The 18,963-nt window shown below is 47.3% G+C and overlaps 1 protein-coding gene and 1 pseudogene across 3 annotated transcripts in view; one reads left to right on the top strand and one right to left on the bottom strand.

Annotated features, from left to right (window-relative positions):
• RIPOR1 (RHO family interacting cell polarization regulator 1) overlaps positions 1–18,963 on the bottom strand; it is a 39,918-nt gene that overhangs the window by 15,227 nt on the left and 5,728 nt on the right. Inside the window, exon 1 of one of the 3 annotated variants that reach the window (XM_033129153.1) lies at positions 865–994. The exons of 1 other annotated variant lie outside the window; for it this stretch is intronic. The gene's annotated coding sequence lies outside the window, so the exon portion shown is untranslated. Of the gene's footprint in view, positions 1–391; positions 518–864; positions 995–18,963 lie in introns of those variants that run through there. One more of the 3 variants, XM_033129151.1, reaches the window with a different exon arrangement.
• LOC117034769 (myocyte-specific enhancer factor 2B-like) lies at positions 392–2,139 on the top strand (annotated as a pseudogene).

Below are 18,963 nucleotides of genomic sequence, written 5' to 3'. Positions count from 1 at the left end.
TTCCTAGCTCAGCCTCCCCCGTGGCGAAGGCAGCGGGGGCTCCAGCAGAGCGATCGTGCCAGGGCTCGGGCTGCCGCCGAGGGCCCGCCCTCAGGCCTGGTCCACTCCAGGGCCTCGGGGCACCGGCCGCCTGGGCCTTGCTGTGGGAAGGAGGCAGCGCCGGGCGCGGCAGGCCCGGAGGCGGCGGCTTTTGTGGGGCGAAGCTGCGTCCTCCGCGCACAGGGGGAGGGGAGAAAGGGCACCGCGAGGCGGGGGTCCCAGGGATGGGGTGATGTGGGACAGGGCCGCAGCCGGGGTAACAGATCCGCGACCTACGGGCCGGCGCTGGCAGGGGAGGCGCTGGAACCAACGCTCCAGTCCCCCGCCCGGCCAGCGGCCCCGGGACACTCACATGGCTGCGCTGGGCTACGCGGACCTCGCGCTCTCGGTGCGCTCGTCGCTGCCCGGCCTGGTCCGTCGCGCCGCAGCTGCCGCTGTCTCCGCCGCCCGCGCCCGCCCCTCCCTGCACCCTGCCGCCCCGCCGCCCCGCCGCCCCGCTCCTCCCCTGGCCCGCTGAGCCCCACCCCTTGCGTTCCCGCAGCTCGGGCACCCCTGTAGGCGCCCAAGGCTCGCTCCGCCCTCTTGGGTAACGGGGCGGCGGGTGGCCGGCCGAGCCCACCAGCTTGCGGGTAGGCGGGACCCTGGAGGACGCGACGGCGGCGACAACGTTAGGGATCTGCGGGAACAGGGCGGCTTTCCTGGAACGGCTCGCAAAGGCAGTCCCATTCCTACCCACGCAGACCCCAAAACCCCGTTAGTGGGAGAGCCCCGCTTGCCCGGCTCCTCAGATTCCGTGGCCTCTAGAGACCTTTTCGACCTCCCTACCTGTGACTGCCTGAAACAGGTCCTGGAGCAGCCACTGCTGGGTTGGGTTGGTTGGAGGAAGGGATCTGGGCCATTTTCTGGGAGGGAGGCCTGAATCCTAGCCATCGGAACTCTTCTGGGTCCAGACACTGCCTCTCAGCCCAGCCTTCTCCGCCAGCCTCAGATTCTCTGCTGTGGGGGCAGGCTGCCCTTCCTGCCACCATCCGGGCTCTTAGCCAGGCCATGCAGTTACCACTCATTGGGTACAACTCCTGGGGAGTCTCAGGTCTTGTTTTTTAAAGCATGGGTGAGTGACCTGGGCTTGGGGCACATATTGGCTAAGGGGGTCAGAACCCAGTGCTTTGCAATGAGGGGTCTGGAACACTGATTTTCCCTTAGAGTGGGTTGCCTTGTGGCTGAGAGCTGGTGTCAAAGGAATAGCTGCACTACCCCACCCCTCCCATTAATGCTCTAGGCCCTTACCCTTCAGGCTTCACTTCTGTTGTCCTTCACCTTTAGAGGTAGCACAGACATACCCAGGAGTGGTTGGAGGGACTTTCCTGAATATACTCCTGAGGGTTGAGGGTTTCCTGAATATACTCCACCAGGCAGCATGCATGCCAAGAGGTTGGTGGAGGGAGCGCAGGGGCCCTCAGGGCACTGACATTCTCTCCCTCACCAGTTCTTACCAGCACACACCTCAGTCTCCCAGCTCTCTTACCCCTCCAGCCCCTCTTCTTTGCCTCCCTTGGCAGCACTCGTTTCTCTATAGTCCTTCAGCCTGGGGATTGCTCACAGGGGCTGGGTTCTTCTCTTTATTCGCCCCATCCTAAGATATCATCCAGTCCCAAGGCTTCCATCCATCCACTGCTGGCCATCCCAAGCCTTCCTGTGTGCCCAGAGCCCTCTCCTGTTCCAGAGCCCCTGACCTTCCCCAGAGGGACTCTTCTTCCTTTGTCCTTATCCCTGCAAAGCACCATGGTTCACCTAGGCTCCCCCCTAAGTCAGAGGCTGGGCCTCTCCAGAGCTCTCAAAACTAGTACCCGTTGGTCCCCGCCCATGACTAATGTCACCTTCTCACAAGGCATCCTCTGACCACCTTTTCTGAACATAGCCACTCCTCATTACTCTCTGTCCCCATGTCCTGTGGACTCATGCCTTTGTGTCACTCATCACCACCAGGCAGCATGCACGCCATATGTGTTCACATGCCTAAGTCTACCTCACTGTGGGTCTCTAAGCTCTGTGGGGGCAAAGGCCATGGACGTCCTCCTCACCACTGTCCCTGGCTCATAGTGGGGAGTTCAAGAAATATTTGTTGAATAAGTGAGTTGAATAAATAAATGCATGAATCCTTAACGTCCCCTCTCCGACCCCCCCACCTTCCCTCAGTTTCCTAATCCTGTCGATTCTATTTCTTTAATACGTTTCAAATTCATTCCCTTCCCACCCTCACCTTCCACTACCAGTGCTCTATTGTTTATTAATTCATTTTCCAAACATCTACTGAGCACTCAGGGCTGGGCAACATGCTGGCCCCTGGGTGGCAGTGGCCTAGAGCTGTCCCAGTGCCATTGCTCAGGGCTCTGATGAGTCAGAGCTGATTGTGGTGCACCAAGGCACTGTCCCAGGGACTCATTTTCAGTCTGCAATTCTGGAATTCCACTTCCAGAAAATTCCCACTTTTCATGGATGATTCCTTCGCTCTTCATAATCAATTAGTCATTTTGTCCTGTGTCTGGCCATGTATTTGTATTGTCACAACTGGTACTGGGGCCTGGGCTATCATCTTTTCTGGGCTCTCTGCCTCCACCTTTGTCCCCTACAGTTGTTCTCCATCTGACAGCTGAAGTGATCTTTTAAATCATAAATCAGTTCATGTTGGCTGTCCAGTGTCCTCAGGATAAGTCCAGACTCTGTAGTGGGGCCTGCAAGAGCCAGGAGCTTTGGCCTGTGATGACCTCTCCTCATTTCCAACCCATCCTGTCAGCCATTGCTGCTCTGGTTCCACTACCCCAACCTACCTGTGGCTCCTTAAACATGGTCCCCACTCTCTGGCCTCTGCCTCTTCTCCCAGCCTCCCTTCTGCCTGGGATCGTCCTCCCCCTTATCCACATGGAAAACAGCTCAAATGTCACCTCCTCCAAGAAACTTGTGTCTTTTGGCTCCCCACTCTCTTTCTGAGCACCCATTACTGTCTTATTGTCCTTGTCTGTGACCAGGCCTGGCTTCCCATCCTGTGACCAGCAGGGCCAGGCATGGATGGGGCTGCAGTGAGCAGATGGGACACCTGAGGCTTCACTTGGCCTACTCCCCCTGCTCAGGGGCCTTGAGGAAGGGACAGCATCTGGGAGCCATAGGGTGCTGCAGGCCTCTCCCCAACAACCAGTAAGCAGCCAGGCAAGGAAGGACACAGCTGAAACCCATTTCACAGAAGAGCCACTTGAGGCTCAGGAAAGGCAGGGCATTTCCATGGTCTTGTGGGTGGAATCTGAGCTCCCACTCAGCTCACTGAGCCCTAATCAGCTGGGCTCTGAGACAGGCATCTTTCTGTGAGCATGTGCTCGCCTGGTGCTGGGCTGGGAGCTGGGGCAGAGTTCTAATCATTGCCATTTCTAAACTCGAGCAGTTCACATTCCTGAAAGGATGGGCTCTGGCCTGAGAAAAATTTCTCTATTAGATGGCAGAGGTTAGTGAGGACCATAGTGAACCATGGGTCCTCACATATGGCACAGCTAGTTCTATTTTTGGAAGTAATGCGGTTCAAGTCCCAAGCCCCAGAAAAACGGAGGTTTCCCTCATCCCGACCCCACTGGCCCTGTGGCTACGACTCTCTGGTATGCAGCTTCACCCCCACCCCCCAGCCTCCTGTGAGGGAACAGAATAAAGCCTACCCCTTCCTGTGCCTATGGCCACATGCCTCAGACAGAATGTACAGTATTCATTCATTCACCAGATATTCAGCAAGCATTCATGGAACCTGCTGTCTGCTCAGCCCTGAGGGTAACGGAAGTGGGGGGACAGAGGTGAAGCCATGCAGACCCTACCCATGGGGGCTCACTGTTAATCAGGGCAGGGACATCCCTGAGTCTCTGCACCTCCTGTGTCACCTGAGTGTGTGTGATTATGACAGTGTCTGTGTGTGCACATGTGTGTGTGTATGCTGGATAGGAAGGGCTTTGCAGGGAAAGGAAGGCCTTAGCATGGCAATTGTTGGGGCTCCCTAGGCAGGCAGAGTAGTTTTTTCAGGATGTCAAGTGCAAACTCCCCTTTCACCCTGAAATTTCACTTCAAGAAATTTATCCCAAAGAAAGAGTTGTACAGGCAAGAAAAGATGTGTGCCTCTGGATAACTGGCTTGTTTAATCAGGGATACAGGGATGACACATTCCTTGTGACCATCAGTGGGTGATCGAGGGCGGAAGGAGGTTTGTGCATGCCTGAGAGGCTCTGTGGCTGCTAAAATGGATGCCAGGCGTGAACTGAGCACCTGCCAGGTGCATGGCATCATTCTGAATGCTGGCGACAAAGAGGCAGGCGAGACCGGCAGGGTCTCTGCTCTTCAGGAGTTTATACTCCAGCCCAAGGAGACAGATACTAATCAAGTTGTTAGTAAGATGACTTCAGAGAGAGGAGGAGACATGGAGAGAACACATCAGGGTGATGTGACGTGGAGTGATGGGACTGAGGGCTACTTTAGTCAGGGTGGTAAGGGAAGGCATCTTTGAGACAGTGACATTGGAGCCGAGACCTGAATGACAAGAAGGAAATAGTCATCGAATGATCCAGAGAAAGACAGGACAGCAGGGGTAAAGGGAAGAGCAGGGGCAATGGCTTGGAGGTGAACTTGCTTTATTTCAGTCATGTGAGCTGGAGTAGAGAAAGGACGTCTGAGAGGCCGCAGGGTCAGGCCAGGTAGGGTAGGGAGTGAGTTTTAGATCTCTGAGGAGGGAAAGGTGCTTATCACCGTAGACATGGAGGAGTGGGGAAAGCACCAGAGCAGCTGCCTGTTCTCCTGTAGCGGGAGTCTCCTCAGGTCAAATCTGTATCCATTGGTCCTGAGAGCTGTCAGGACCTTGTGCCAGTAGTGGCCACCATCTCTGGGCCTTGTAATTTCACCTGGTTTTATTTTCTTCTTTGTATTTACTTACACAATAGTTTGCAATGAACATGTCATCATTTTCAAAGACAACATGGCCATTACCTATTGAGGCATTTCCAGGGCGGCCCCTGCACCTGGTAGGTGTAAGTTTCTAGTTCAGGGTGTCGCCAGGCCCCACAGGTGACTTCCCTGGGGACTCTGCCCCAGGCTGGGCAGTGTCTGTCATTGGCCCTGCTGATCCAGCTTTGGCCTCCAGGGGGACCTGTGAGCAGGGCGGTGCTGGAGTGGGGTGACTGTGTCCTGAGGGCTGGGCTAGGCATCCTTCCTTCCTTCCTGACTCCCTTCTCCTAAGGGACAAGTGGGAGGGACATCCGTGCCTCTCCCGGATCATGGGATGAGATGCTCCCCTGGGACCCTTTAGGGAGGGGGCTGACAAAAGCTGCAGTGTGTGGTGTGTCGTTTATTTCTCCGTTCCTATCGCTAAGAGAACTGTTCTGACAGAAATTTGGAAGATGTTGTGGTGAGGAGGGTCCTAGTCACGGGCATTTGGCAATACCCTCCACCCATCCGACAATGACCCTGGGGAAGAAGATCCCCAAACTGAGCCCAGCGCTGCCCCATCCAAGTCCAAGATGCACAGCGTTAGTCTTTGGCGCCACCGTGTGGGAAGTGTTCATACTGCCGTTATAGGCTTCCCAAAATAGCCCCAACTCCAGGGGGTGACCCTGGCCCCAAGCAGTGTTTTCCTTAATGGATGGCCACAGAAGTGTGCAGTGCACGACCTGTTCAGCCCTATGCAGCGGCCCTGCTCACACTCAGACCCGGTGGCAGATCACGGTCCCTGGGAACCACACCACCACCACTAAAACGTCCTCCACAGTCCGAAGCCTCTTCGTGAATGCTCCCTGACCCTCCACTTCTCCGTCCTTCCCTCCTTTTAACTTGTTCCAGGAATTTTGGAAGGGGAGTGACCCTCCTCCTCTTCCGAAACTCCCTCTGGCTTCTCTGATCGCTCCTGTTGGATTCTAGCTGCTTCTCCGGCTCTCTCTCTTCATCCCCCTTGGTAGGCGCCTTCCCTCACCCTCAATACTTTTCTCCAGTCCATCCTGACAACTTCCAGGTCCTTGTTTGTGTCGCCAAAGTGATACCTGAGTCTCAACCCCCCCCCCCGTCTCTCACTCCATTCCCCCCTGCTTAAGATAACCCTTGAGCACCCCAAACTTGTCTCTCCTCTCCTAAGAACTGCTCTGCTCCCCCCCGCCCAAGTCCTCATGTTAGTCCGGGTGGCCTTTCCCCTGAAACCTCAGTAGCCACCAGGTCTTCCCGTCTTCCCCAGCCCCACCACCTCACCTTGGCCAGGGGACCATCCGCACCTTCTGTCTGGCCTCAGTGTCCTCAGTTTCACTCGGCCTGGTCCATTCTCCACAGGCAGCTGGTTGGCCTCTGTGTATCACACTCTGTCCCTTCTCAGTTCCCCCTGGCCCTTCATCTCTGGCCAGTTCCTCCCCAAGAGGTCCTAGCTCCAGCCAAACTTAACTTCTTAGTTCCCTGAATACAGCCTGCTTTCCCAAGCCTCCACGTCTTTGCACAGGCTGTTCTGGGCATCTTTTTCCTCTTTCCTTTACCTGGCTAACTTCTGCCCACTGTTTAGGTCTCAGCTCAGACACCACTTCCTCTGGGATACCTTCCCTGGACCCCAAGCTAGGTAAGGAAGCTCCTCACTCTCACAGTGCCCCGTGCTTCTCCCCTCACAGCCCTTGTCTGCGTGCCCTTCGGAAAGAGCAACCTGCTCCTGTCCAGGGCGCCACACACCAAGGCCAGACCCAGGCTGAGTCACTTGTGCCCGATTCCCAGCCTCAGAGGTCCTGGATCTCAAAGTTATTTAGTGCAGAGACAGCAAGGTCATGCCTGCGGGTCACCATAGTGAACCAGTGACCAGGCGCGGCTGGGATCCAACACTCTTACCTTCCCTGCAAGGGTTCACCTGCTCCCCCAGATGCCATTGTGAGCTGAGTCAGGATCCTGGAGAGCCTGAAGGAGCTTGACTGGCAGAGACTTGGCAGGCTCTTGGCGTGGGGGGAAGGTAGCCATCAGTCCAGGCTCTTGAGAGCCCAGGGTACTGGTAGAAGCTGTCTCAGGAAGGGGACTGGTGTGCAGGGGCCCAGGCCAGCACTCTGATGAAAGGCTTTAATGAGATTCCCTTCTCCCACAGAGCAGTGCAGTGGGAGTGTGGCCTAGATGTCATGCAGGGAGGGCCCGAATTCCTGAAAGGTGGTGGTGGCAGCTGTTAGGGTCTCTGGGTTAATTATCTCCAACGTCACATAGAAGAGAATGTGCTGAGGTGGGACCTCCCCCACCAAACCTCAGCTTCTTAGGGCGTGGATCTCTCCGGGACTCATCCTGCTCCCCACTAGACTAAAGTCTGAAGATCAGCTCGGTATTCCCTCAGGCCTCAGCTCCCTCACTCTACTCCAGCCCCAAAGGACCCCTGGCTCTCCCCTGAGACTGCTATGTGGGATCCCATCTCTGGGCCTTTGCTCTAGCTTGTGCCCTCAGCCTACTCCATGGCTGGGCCCAGCTCATTTGCTCAGGGAGCTCAGTAAACACTGGTGAAATGAATTGCTCTGTAAATAAACAGAAAATGCCGAGCAGGCTGCCTGACACTTAGGTGTGCCTCCCCAAATTTGCTAAGCAAACAAATAACCCAAAATGGGAGACGAGAAAGGACCCATCGAGTCTTCTTGTGCCTCTGTTCCCAAACTGCTCGCCTTTCACTTCTTCCAAGTAGCCTTGCTCTCTCTGTGCCAGATCTCTGCCTAAGATTTAGCCTGTCTTTCTTTGTGTCTGGACAATCCTACCTTAGGTGTCAAGAAGCCCTCTCGGATCCCCACAGTGGCCTCACTCTCTTCCCCCAAACACCCCCACCTTCTTCTTTATCACTTAGCAAAGTGTGATGACATGCTCAATGGCTGTGAGCTCTGTAGGACCAGGGACTGTGGTACCTCACTCACTACTCCATGCCAGAGCCCCCCACAGGAACTCAAGGGATGCTCAATAAATATCTAAATATCGGGATTATGAATGGCTGCAGACCTGGGAACACTGGGATATTTTCTGCCTTTCTGAAGGAACCTGGATAATTTTCGGAGTCGCTGCCATCTCAGTTGGTTACCCCACATTGCCCAAAGGCACAGGTTCTCACTTGAGCTCTGTCTGGTTCCTTGCTATTTCTCTAGTCTTTCTTAACGGTTGTTTTTCTCCTCGAGTTCCCCCAAGAGCAAAGAGGCTTGACAGTTTCACACTAAAGCTGAGAACTTTCCCCAAGATTCCTTCTTGCTTATTTCCTGGAATCTGCTTTCCATCTCTCTTGGCTTATAAAGCCAGTGACTCATGTACTGAGCCAGGAGTCTCCTTTCCGCAGTGATTGCTTGCAGGAAACGTGAGAGGAGCAGGTGACATCATCTTTCGTCCCCACTCCCTCTCGGTCCTGGCTTTTCTTATCTAAAACCCAGATTTGTTGTATCATGAGATGCCCTGGCATTGCTCGTTTTCCCCTTGACACAGGCAGCCCTAATTCAACCTGGACCCTTGTACACCAATGTGCTCACCCCAGGGCGTTTACAGAGTTTCCCAGATCTCCAATCCCTAGACTGCACAAGGACATAAAGTCACCTTTGTTTTCCTTGCTAAGCTTCCACAAAATGACAGCCTCTGGCTCTCCCTGGAAATCTAGAAAATATAGGAGTATACCTAATGCACTTTTAAGATGCCAAGCCTTCTCTTCCTTCCTAGCCCCCAGAAATTATACTTTTTAATCTGTAATAACTTTTTAAATTTTCAAATGCAAATTATAGAGTCTGCATCCTGAACATAAGCAGACTTCATATCAGCTGTCCCTGGCAGGAAGTTTTCACATTAAACAGAAGGGTAATTGTGCAGACCTCACCCACACTCAGTCAGATGAGCTGAGTGTGTGTGTCCATGTGAACTTTGAGAGAACTTGTGGCGACTGGGTTGGGGGTTTTAGGGTCTGTTGATGCATCTGGATGAATGGGGGTAACATCTGAATCATGGTGTGTGACATCTCAGTGGGTGTTTGAAAGGCTAGCTGTGTATTTGCGTTAAGTTCCTCAGGATTGTCATAGGCACTGGTTGAATTAAAAATGCTCTGCAAATGGGTCAGTGAAACAAAGCAGAAGGATGGCTTGTGGATAGTGAATTAACTAGCCTTTTAAATAAAGTTTGAAAAACAACGCTGGAGGAGTCCAATAACTCATCATTACATCATCGTCATCAATAACATATAGTGACAACAACCATCAATTTTGAGGACTTAATATGCACCACAGATGTACACACACACACACACACACACACATGGCTATCGTGGTAAATACAAGTCAAAACAGTTTTATCTCCTGTAGGTCCTCTACTCAGCTCTAGTTTTTAAACTTTTTTTGGGAACTTTTTACCCAGGACATTTGTGGGACTCAGTGCAAAATAAAAATGCAGAACTCCTTGTTCAAAATTATTATGAATTTAAAGATGGAGAAAGCAGATCAGTAAACAACTTATGGGACACTTTTGAACAGGGAGCTCTATGTAATACACAGCTCTCAGTCCTGTGAAGCAGGCCCTGCTTTCACCTCTGAATAACTAGGTTCATTGCTCCAACTTTTGTCAATTGGGAAGATACCCCCATAGCTGAGGGTGTAGCAAAGCGCAGTTCCTTTGTCTTCTTCACACCAAGACAAAGCATCCTTAAACCAAGCCTGGGCTTTCTCCCCTTCCATTAGCTTGTGGGGCACCTAACATAATGCATAGGTGTGAGCTGAATGACAGGCATCGGTGCAACAGCAGTAGGTGACACTGCTGTTTGAACCACCTGTTTATGCAGGTTTCTTATACTAGTTGTACCTGTCTACAAGCTTGATCTGGGATATACAACATCTCAATAATGATGAATTTGCAGTTTGGTCTGGCCAAGCTAATGATTTTGTGGATCTGCTAGTACCCCCTTCGTGATGGGCAGCTCTAGCCACATGGCCACGATAACCCATGATCATGAACTCAATCCATACCAAGGTCAGGAATTACTCTTCTCATGCTGTAGAATTTTTTTAATACAGATGGCCGGGCCTTCACCAGACCTAGTGGGCTTCCCTGTGATTATCCTGTTTGGTCTTGTCCAAGGCTCCCCATAGTGTCTTTCTCTGTGATGGGATCTGCCTGATCATTTGGCTCAAGCGGCAGGACTGCTCATACTGCAGCCTCAAACTGCAACAGAGTTTATTCTTGTTCTAGAAATCAAAATCAGCAATGTTCCACATACCTGATAAATGGATCAGAACAGTATACCAAAATGCTATATTCTTCCTTCAACACCCAAACAAGAACAGAGGCACCAAAATAGGGGAAAAACAGAAAGCAAATAGTAAAATCACAGAACGAAACCAACCATCAATAATTTGTGTAATAATCAAATGTAAATGTACTAAGCTGCCAGGTAAAGGGCAGAGATTCTCAAATGAATAAAAATGTAAGACCCAATTTATGCTATCTCTAATTACACTCACTTTAAATATAAAGACATAAATGAAATGAAAAGTAAATGGATGGATAAAGATACACCAAGCTAAGAGGGAGCGTCAGAAAGCTACAGTAGCTTCATTAATATCAGAGAAGGTAGATTTTAAGAAGAATGGGTGTTACCCAACCTAAAGAGGGAAATCCACATGGATAAAGGACCCATTTGTGGAGAACTCATAATAATGTCTAGTAATGGAGCTTCAAAATAGTTGAAGAAAAGGACTGACAAAAAAGAGAAGCACTAGACTAATCTTTAATAATCACTGAAGATTTTTACATCCCACTCCCATGAGTGGCTAGATCATGAGGAAATACATTGATCAGAAGAACACTGTCAAGTACCCTGACGTAACTGACATTTATAGAACACTAAACTCAACAGCTGTAGCACTCGCCTTCTTTTCCAGCAAACATGGCACCTTTGCCACGATAGACCACACGTTCACCCATCAAACAATATTAATGAGATTTAAAGAAGGAACAGAGTATATTCTCTGACCACAATGGAAGGGAATTAAAATAAATAACAATGAGATTTACAGAAAAATCTCCTGTATTTGGAAATTATATAACACACATCTAAAGAATCCATAGGTCAAAGGAGACATTTCAAGGGAAATTAGAAACTATTCTGAATGGAATGACAATAAAAACTAAACATCAAAACTTGTGGGATATACTGAAGCAATGGTTAGAGGGAAGCAGTGGTTAGAGCTACAATATAAGCTTATACAATAAAACACTTATATTGTAGAAAAGAAAAATTTTAAGTAGGGATTAGTCCACCGACATTCTCATGGCCTTGTGGTTACAGTGCAGTGTGAGCATTGCAGGGCAAGGGGCTCCTTCCCCTGGTTCCTCTGCCTACAGGCTCTCCACCTCCCCCCATATGGTAGCCCAGAATATTATTCAGAAACACAAATCTGATTGTGTCACTCCCCTGCTCTAAACCCTCCCATTGCTCCCCACTGCTTCAAAGTGAAGTTCAAAATGGACCTTGGCGAGGTGGCCTTTTATGACCTTGCTCCTGTTCACCTTTACCTCTTATGCCATGTCCCATTTGCCACTGTGCTACATCCAGCTTCCTGACCTGGCCCTTGAAATCATGACTCTCTCTTTCTCTTTTTTGCCCTAGAACTAGGGTTGCTAGATAAAATGCAGGACTCTCAATTAAACTTGAATTTCAGATAAATAATGAATAACTTTTTAGTATGTCTCCAATATTGCATGGGACAGATGTATATATGTAAAAAGTATTCACTGTTTATCTGAAGTTCAAATTTAACTGGGTGTTAAATTTTCATTTTTTATTTGCCAAATCTGGCAACCTTACATGGAACTAGCACATGGTGTTCCATCCGTCAGTTCCCTGCTTCTTTGCATGGCTAACTCCTTTTCCTGAGTCAGGTCTCAGCTTAGAAATAACCTCCCCCAGGAAGACACTTCTCCCTCCCCTTTTCTCACGCTGAGGCTACAGTTCTATTTCTGTGCCTGAGTTGTGCCCACCAGGCAGGGTGGGTCTATCTCATTCACTGCTAACTCCTCAGCCTCCGGTATAGTTTCTAGTATTCGGTGGCTACTCAGTAAATACTTGTTGAAGGAATAAGTGCTGACCTAGGTCCTAGATCCAGAGTTAAAGAGCTGGCCCACTTTCTGCCTTCCAAGGCTGGGACCCCCAGTTTGGTGGGGGGTGCGTGCATCAGTTATCTATCACAACAAACAAATCACTCCAAAAGGTAGTGACTTAAAACAATAGCAATCATGTAGTTTGCTCATGAAGCTGCAAAATGGGCATAGCTCAGCAGGGACAGCTCATCCTTCTCTGCTCCACGCAGCATGAACTGGGGCTGGAGGACCTACTTCCAAGATGAGTCACTCACATGGCTTTCAAGTTGGTGCTCTGTGCTGCTTCTCTCCACATGTGCCTCTCCATAGGTGACTTGGGCTTCCTCACCGTATGGTGGCTGGGTCTCAAGGGCAATTATCTTAAAAGAGACAGGAAATGGCAGATGCTAGTTTTTTAAGGCCTGGATCCAGAAACTGGTAGTGTCACTTCCACCACATTCTATTGGTTAAGCAGTTGCACAGTCCATATTCAAGGAGAGGGGACGTAGACCCCAGCTCTTAATGGCACAAGTGCTAAAGAATTTTGTGACAATGTTTTAGAGCCACCACAGGGGACAATACTCACCACAAAGGAATTGAGATAGCTCATCATCTGCACCCAGTCTGGGTGGATGATGGTCCATAGGATGCCTCTCTCCATAGGTCAGTGGGTAGCATGGGACTGATATGTTCAGGGCATTCTTGGAGTGAGACAGGACGGGGGGCGGGGAGAGAGAGAGAGAGAAAGAGAGAGAGAGAGAGAGACAGAGAGACAGAGAGAGAGACAGACAGAGAGAGAGAGACCTCCCTTGAAGGCTGAAGGACCCAAGCAACTCAACCAATATAGGCACTTAAGATAATTGCATCTGAAAGAAGGCTGCACAATTGGCACCTGTCTTGGGTCCCTTGAGATGTTGTAAACAGAAATTTTGAAATTGAAGTCTTTTCTTTTGGTTTTGAAAATAATTAAATTTATTGAAAACTGACATAATAGTAAAATAAACAACTCACACACCTGACACCTAGTTTCACCAATGGTTAATATTTTCCACATTTGTTCTTTGAAAGTAAGTTACAAACAAGACATTTCCCTCCCAAACCCTTGAGCCTGCACCTCCCAGTAGCAGTGTGCTCTGCACCAGTGTTTCTCAGTTGCAGGTGATTTTGTCCTCCAGGGGACATTTGACAATGTCAAATGAAGACATTTTCTAATTACATTTTTTACTGAGAAAAAGTTCACATAACATAAAATTCACCATTTTAAAGTGCAATGTAGTCCAATGTTTTGTTTTGCTTTGTTTTTTAGTATGTTCACGACATGATGCAACCATCATTACTATCTAATTCTAAAACATTTTCTCATTTTTTGCTTGTTGCAATGGAAAGGGTGCGGTGCTCCTGACATCTAGTGGGCAGAGGCCAGAAATGCTACTAAAATTGCAGAATTATCTGGCCCCAAATGTCAAGTATTGAGGTTGAGAAACTGCTTTATATAATTATAGCACCATTATCACATCTAAGGAAATCAACAGGAATTCAGTATCGTGTTTCCCCGAAAATAAGACCCAGCTGGACCATCAACTCTAATGCGTCTTTTGGAGCAAAAATTAATATAAGACCCCATCTTATATATGAGCTGGTATATTATATTATATTATATTATATTATATTATATTATATTATATTATATTATATTATACCTAGGCTTATATTATATTAAAATAAGACCGGGTCTTATATTAATTTTTGCTCCAAAAGATGCATTAGAGCTGATGGTCCGGCTAGGTCTTATTTCCGGGGAAACACAATAGTATCATTCCCACTTGTCACAAGAATGTCTTTTTAGCATTTAAATTTTAATTCAGGAGGCAAGGTTCATGTATTGCATTTGGTTATGTCTCTTTAGTCTCTTTTGACATAGAAGAGTATTCTCTGCCTCACACTTAGCCTTTTTGGTTGTGTCTTTTTTTTTTTTTTTTTTTTTTTTTTGAGTTCAGGCCAGTTTTATAGCATCAGATTCCGGATTTATCTGATTACTTCCTCAAGATTAGATTCATGTTAAACATTTTTGGCAAGAATACTACATTGGTGATTACTGCATCATATCAGGAAGACCATAGAATGAGGCTGCTGTGCTATTTATGATGCTGAAATTGGATGACAATATAATTCAGAAGGTGTAGCCTCCCACACGCTGCCCACCCAAGTGTGGCATCCAGGCAGCGGCCCTGAATGGTTTAGCCTTTCTGAAAACTAGGGGTAGCCTGGAGAGAATGACTCTGACCCAGGGGGAATCCTCAGGGCCTCCTCTCTCCTCTTTTCTGCCTCAACTTCAAGGGCCAAGGGGAAGGCCCCAAGAGCTCGGGGTACCCTTTGCTATCCCAGGTTGGTTAGGAGGACTTGGGAGGACTCCTGAGACTTCTTCCGCTGTTATATTATTCCCAGGAAGAAGGATGTTGGAGGGCAGAAGTGGGCTGAGTCCCTGGAGCCTGGAACCAGGAAGATGAGGGTGTGGGCCACTAGGAGTTAGGGGGTTGTGAGGCTGGAAACTGCAGGGCCCATTAGCATTCCTGTGGTGAACAACTGTGCAAAAGCTTTACTGAAAGTAATTCCCTACCTTCCTCTTTTTGGGAAGCTCCCTCCACCTTTAGGAACCGCCCCCCTCTTAAATACCTCCTCTTCCAGGAAGCCTACCAAGACTGCAGGGAAAAAATAAATCACATCTGTTCTCAAAGCACTTCAGGCTAGAACCACTTCAAAGACAAATTCTATCCCATTACACTGGAAGTGGGAACCCGACAACCTGCATAGCACTTTTTTTGAACCAAAATTTAAAGCATATAAAAATTCAGTTTTCTGGCTTTCCTTGGAAAATTGGAAGCTCTGGCAACACTGAACCTACATCTCTACCTGGTGTCAATGGCTTCCCCTTTTCAAACGAAGCACACCCTCTTAAAACCTCCCCAACATTGAGTCTGTGGCTTTTAGTGTTACTCCTACACCACTGTCAATGTTGAAGTAGACAACTTACTTTCTGTACCTGTTTCTCTGAAACAAACGTGACAATAAAAGAGAGGTCAAAAGGCTATGTGCTTCAAGGAAAATGGGAGAAGGCATATTCGTTTGTGAAATTGAAGAATATTCCTGCATGCTTATAATACAATCAAAGTGAGTCTGTGTTTAAAGAATATATTTATAACCCCCAGTGTCATTGTGTCTTATTATTGTGTAGGGGTGCAAGGGGGTCACTGGAGTGTCAGACTCCTCAGTTGGACTCTCTGGGCTTCACCACCTACAAGCTATGTGACTTCAGACAAGACTGTGACAATACCCAGATGGCTCTGAAGTGTAAACCCTCTCAACTGCTGAAATACAGCCCGACTGCTAGCCTAGCAGCAAAACCCCTGAGCATGTAACATTCGAGGCTGGAGGAAGAATGAGATCCAAGACCCAAAATCATTTTTTCTGGGCTGGAAATTTGCCCAAAGTCAACACCTGCACAACACAAAAGCTAAACTTGGCTCCCAAGGACAAACTTTTGGTCCTGACTTTGGCAGAAGATGACCCACTCTACCCCCAAGGCCACAGTAGGGGCAAGGCAGAGGTCAACGCTTTTGTGGAAGTCACAGGCTGACCATGGGGATACTCAGGGCCTGTAGGGCTCAGCTAAGGTCAAGGGACGACCATCAGGCCCCACCCAGATCAAAGGAACCCACCATGAGTTCTCCAGCCACAGCCTTCAGCAGTAGATGCCAGCAGGATTTCCAGAACCAGGACCAGGGAATTCTGGAACAAAGGTGACTCCTTCCTGTAGCATGTGAGCGAGGATGCTGGAAGCCAATCGGGTCCACAAGGGAAATAAGACTCAGAAGGAAGCATTTACCACACACAAAAATTGTGGACAAGAGATGTAAAGAAACTGAAGAGATCAGCTGAGAATGTATTTAGCTGCAAGTAAAAGAAAACCTAACTGTAGCTTAAACAAATATTTGTTTCATATTTGTCTCAGGCAATACAATATCAGGAGATGGGTAGACAGGGGTTGGTGCAACTACTTTACAATACCATGAAGGCATTGTATTTTCTTTGTCTGCCATCCTTAGCAAGTTAGTCTATCCTCGAGGCTGTTCCCTCATGGTCACAAGTTGGGTGCTACAGCTCTAGGCATTATAGTCACAATCAGGGCAGGAACTTGGAGGGAAATAAGGCAAAATGGGGTGGCACTTTTGCTGGTGTCAAGATAAGGTCACTGCCACCAATCTACTGCCAAGAAGAGTCCCCAGTCTTGGGTGAATAAAGAAGAAACTTTATTCAGGCAACCAGTTTGCAAACCAGGGAGACAGCCTCCAGAGGAAACCAAAAATGCTCTCTGGGGAGACAAAGGGAAGGCCTGCTTTTATAGAGAAAGTTCCCACACCAGTCCCTAATTGGTCCATTTCTATGCAAATAAGAAATCTAAATCTGCACTGTTTGATTGGCCCAAATAGCACTCCCTGATTGGTTGGAATCCTGTGTCCTGATTGGTCATTATGGAGCTGTTTTGATTGGTCAGTAAAGATGTAAATAAGGCAACCAGCTGTTTCTGCCACACCAGTCCTTATAAAATCAAGAGGCACTGTATGAAACCTCATGTGAAACTATTTCTGGATTTTTCAATTATATGACCCAATAAATTATTCTCATATTTTAAGACAGTTTGAATCAAGCTTTCTGTTTATTACAACTGACATCATCTCACTGGTACTTTCTGTTTTGTTTTTCCTTTTACTATTTTTATTATGCATTATAAAAAAACAACAACCAATAACACTGCTTTTCTTCACCTTCATATAGATTTTAAGAAATTATTGCCTTTTCCCCTGGAGAAATGACCTATAGACAAAAAATTAGTACCACATTGCAAAATCTGCAAATCCCAGAAGTCAACAGCTTGAAGACAACCCCCAGGGACACGGAAGAAAAACAAGTGTCACAAGACACAGACAAGTACATATAAAGACAGCAAGCTGGGGAAACGACTGTTTTCAAAGCCACAGACCCAGATAGTAGGTATCCTTTTTCTCCTGGCACCCACTGCAACCACCTCAAAGGGGTAATTTTTTTTTTAATTTTTTAAATTTATTGGGGTGACAATTGTTAGTAAAATTACATAGATTTCAGGTGTGCAATTCTGTATCACATCATCTATAAATTACATTGTGTGTTCACCACCCAGAGTCAGTTCTCCTTCAAAGGGGTAATTTTTGGTCTATGGTCTGAAGAACTCTTTGGAAATGGTACAAGGGTCGTTTTGAGGAGAGGTGCAACAAGAGAGGTTCAAGTATAAGTAAGAGTCATGCCAAAGTCCAAAGTTATGGAAGAACCCACAATGAAAAGGAAAGTCATGTAACCACCACCCACACCAAGATTTAGTATTTAGTTATTCCTTATTTGTGAGGGATATGTTCTAAGACCCCCCAATAGATGCCTGAAACCATGGATAGTACCAAATCCTATACAGACTATTTTTTTTTCCTACACATACATACCTATGATGAAGTTTAATTTATAAATTAGGCACATTAAGTTTAACAACAATAACTAATAATAAAATAGAATAATTATAACTGTAATAAAAGTTATATGAATGTGGTCTCTCTTGCTCGCTCTCTCAACATATTGCACTTTCTCACATTTTTCATTTAAAGGAAGCACTTTATAGCTTCTCCAAATTGCCAACATCACTACTCTTGAGCTTTGGGGCCATTATTAAGTAAAGTAAGGGTTAACCTGAACACAACCACTGCCTTACTAAACTGGCTACTAAGTAACTAATGGGCAGGAGCTCTACAGCATGGCTGCCTGGGACAAAGGGATGATTCATATCCTGGGCAGAATGAAGCGGGATGGCTCAAAATTTCATCATGCTACTCAGAACAGCAGGCAATTTTAAACTTATGATTTGTTTCTTTCTGGACTTTCCCATTTAATATTTTTGGAGCACGGTTGACTGCAGGTAACGGAAACCTCAGAAAGTGAAACCTCGGAGAAGGGGCACCTACTGTATAAAACATGTCCAGCATTGCAGAAGTCTCCCTCATTCCCCTCTCTCAGTGAACAATGCCCCAGAGCTAACCACTACTCAGGGTTCTATTACTATTTATCATACTCTTGCCTGGTTTGGAACGTTATATCAATGAAATCATACTATATTTCAATAGTTGTGGCTAGAATCTTTCATGTAATATTATGTCTGTGAGATTCATCCATGTTGTTCATTTATTTATTTATTTTATTTTTTTAATTAAAATTCATTGGGGTGACAATTGTTAGTAAAGTTACACAGAATTATTTTTATTTTCCAATTGTATGAATGTACCATTATTTATCCATTTGATGGATAGTTGAATTGTTTCCAGTTATTCGTTCTTATGAATAAAGTTGATGAGAACATTCTATACGTGCCTTTTAGTAGACACTGCGCTGATTTTTCTTGGGTTTGTACCAAACAGTGAAAGGCCAGGTGTAGTAAATAACTACCGTTTTCCAATTTACCTCTTACCACTTCTAGGTAGTTCATATCCTCACCCACACTTAATATTGTCAACCTTTTTAATTTTAGCCAATCTAGTCAGTGTATAGTGGTAACTCATTATGGTTTTAATTCACATTTCTCTATGGATTAAATTTCTCTAGTGATGCTGTACACCTTTCCACATGCTCGTTGGCCACTTGGAAATCCTCTTTTGTGAAGGGCCCGTTCAAGTCCTTTTTTCTTAATGATTATGGAATTCTTTATATAGTCTGCATGAGTCCTTTTTTTGAGGATACATATCGCAGTGTTCT

The sequence above is a fragment of the Rhinolophus ferrumequinum genome, chromosome 15 (genome assembly GCF_004115265.2).
Source record: "Rhinolophus ferrumequinum isolate MPI-CBG mRhiFer1 chromosome 15, mRhiFer1_v1.p, whole genome shotgun sequence".
NCBI classification, from domain to species: domain Eukaryota; kingdom Metazoa; phylum Chordata; class Mammalia; order Chiroptera; family Rhinolophidae; genus Rhinolophus; species Rhinolophus ferrumequinum.
This window is presented reverse-complemented; position numbering and strand designations above follow the sequence as displayed.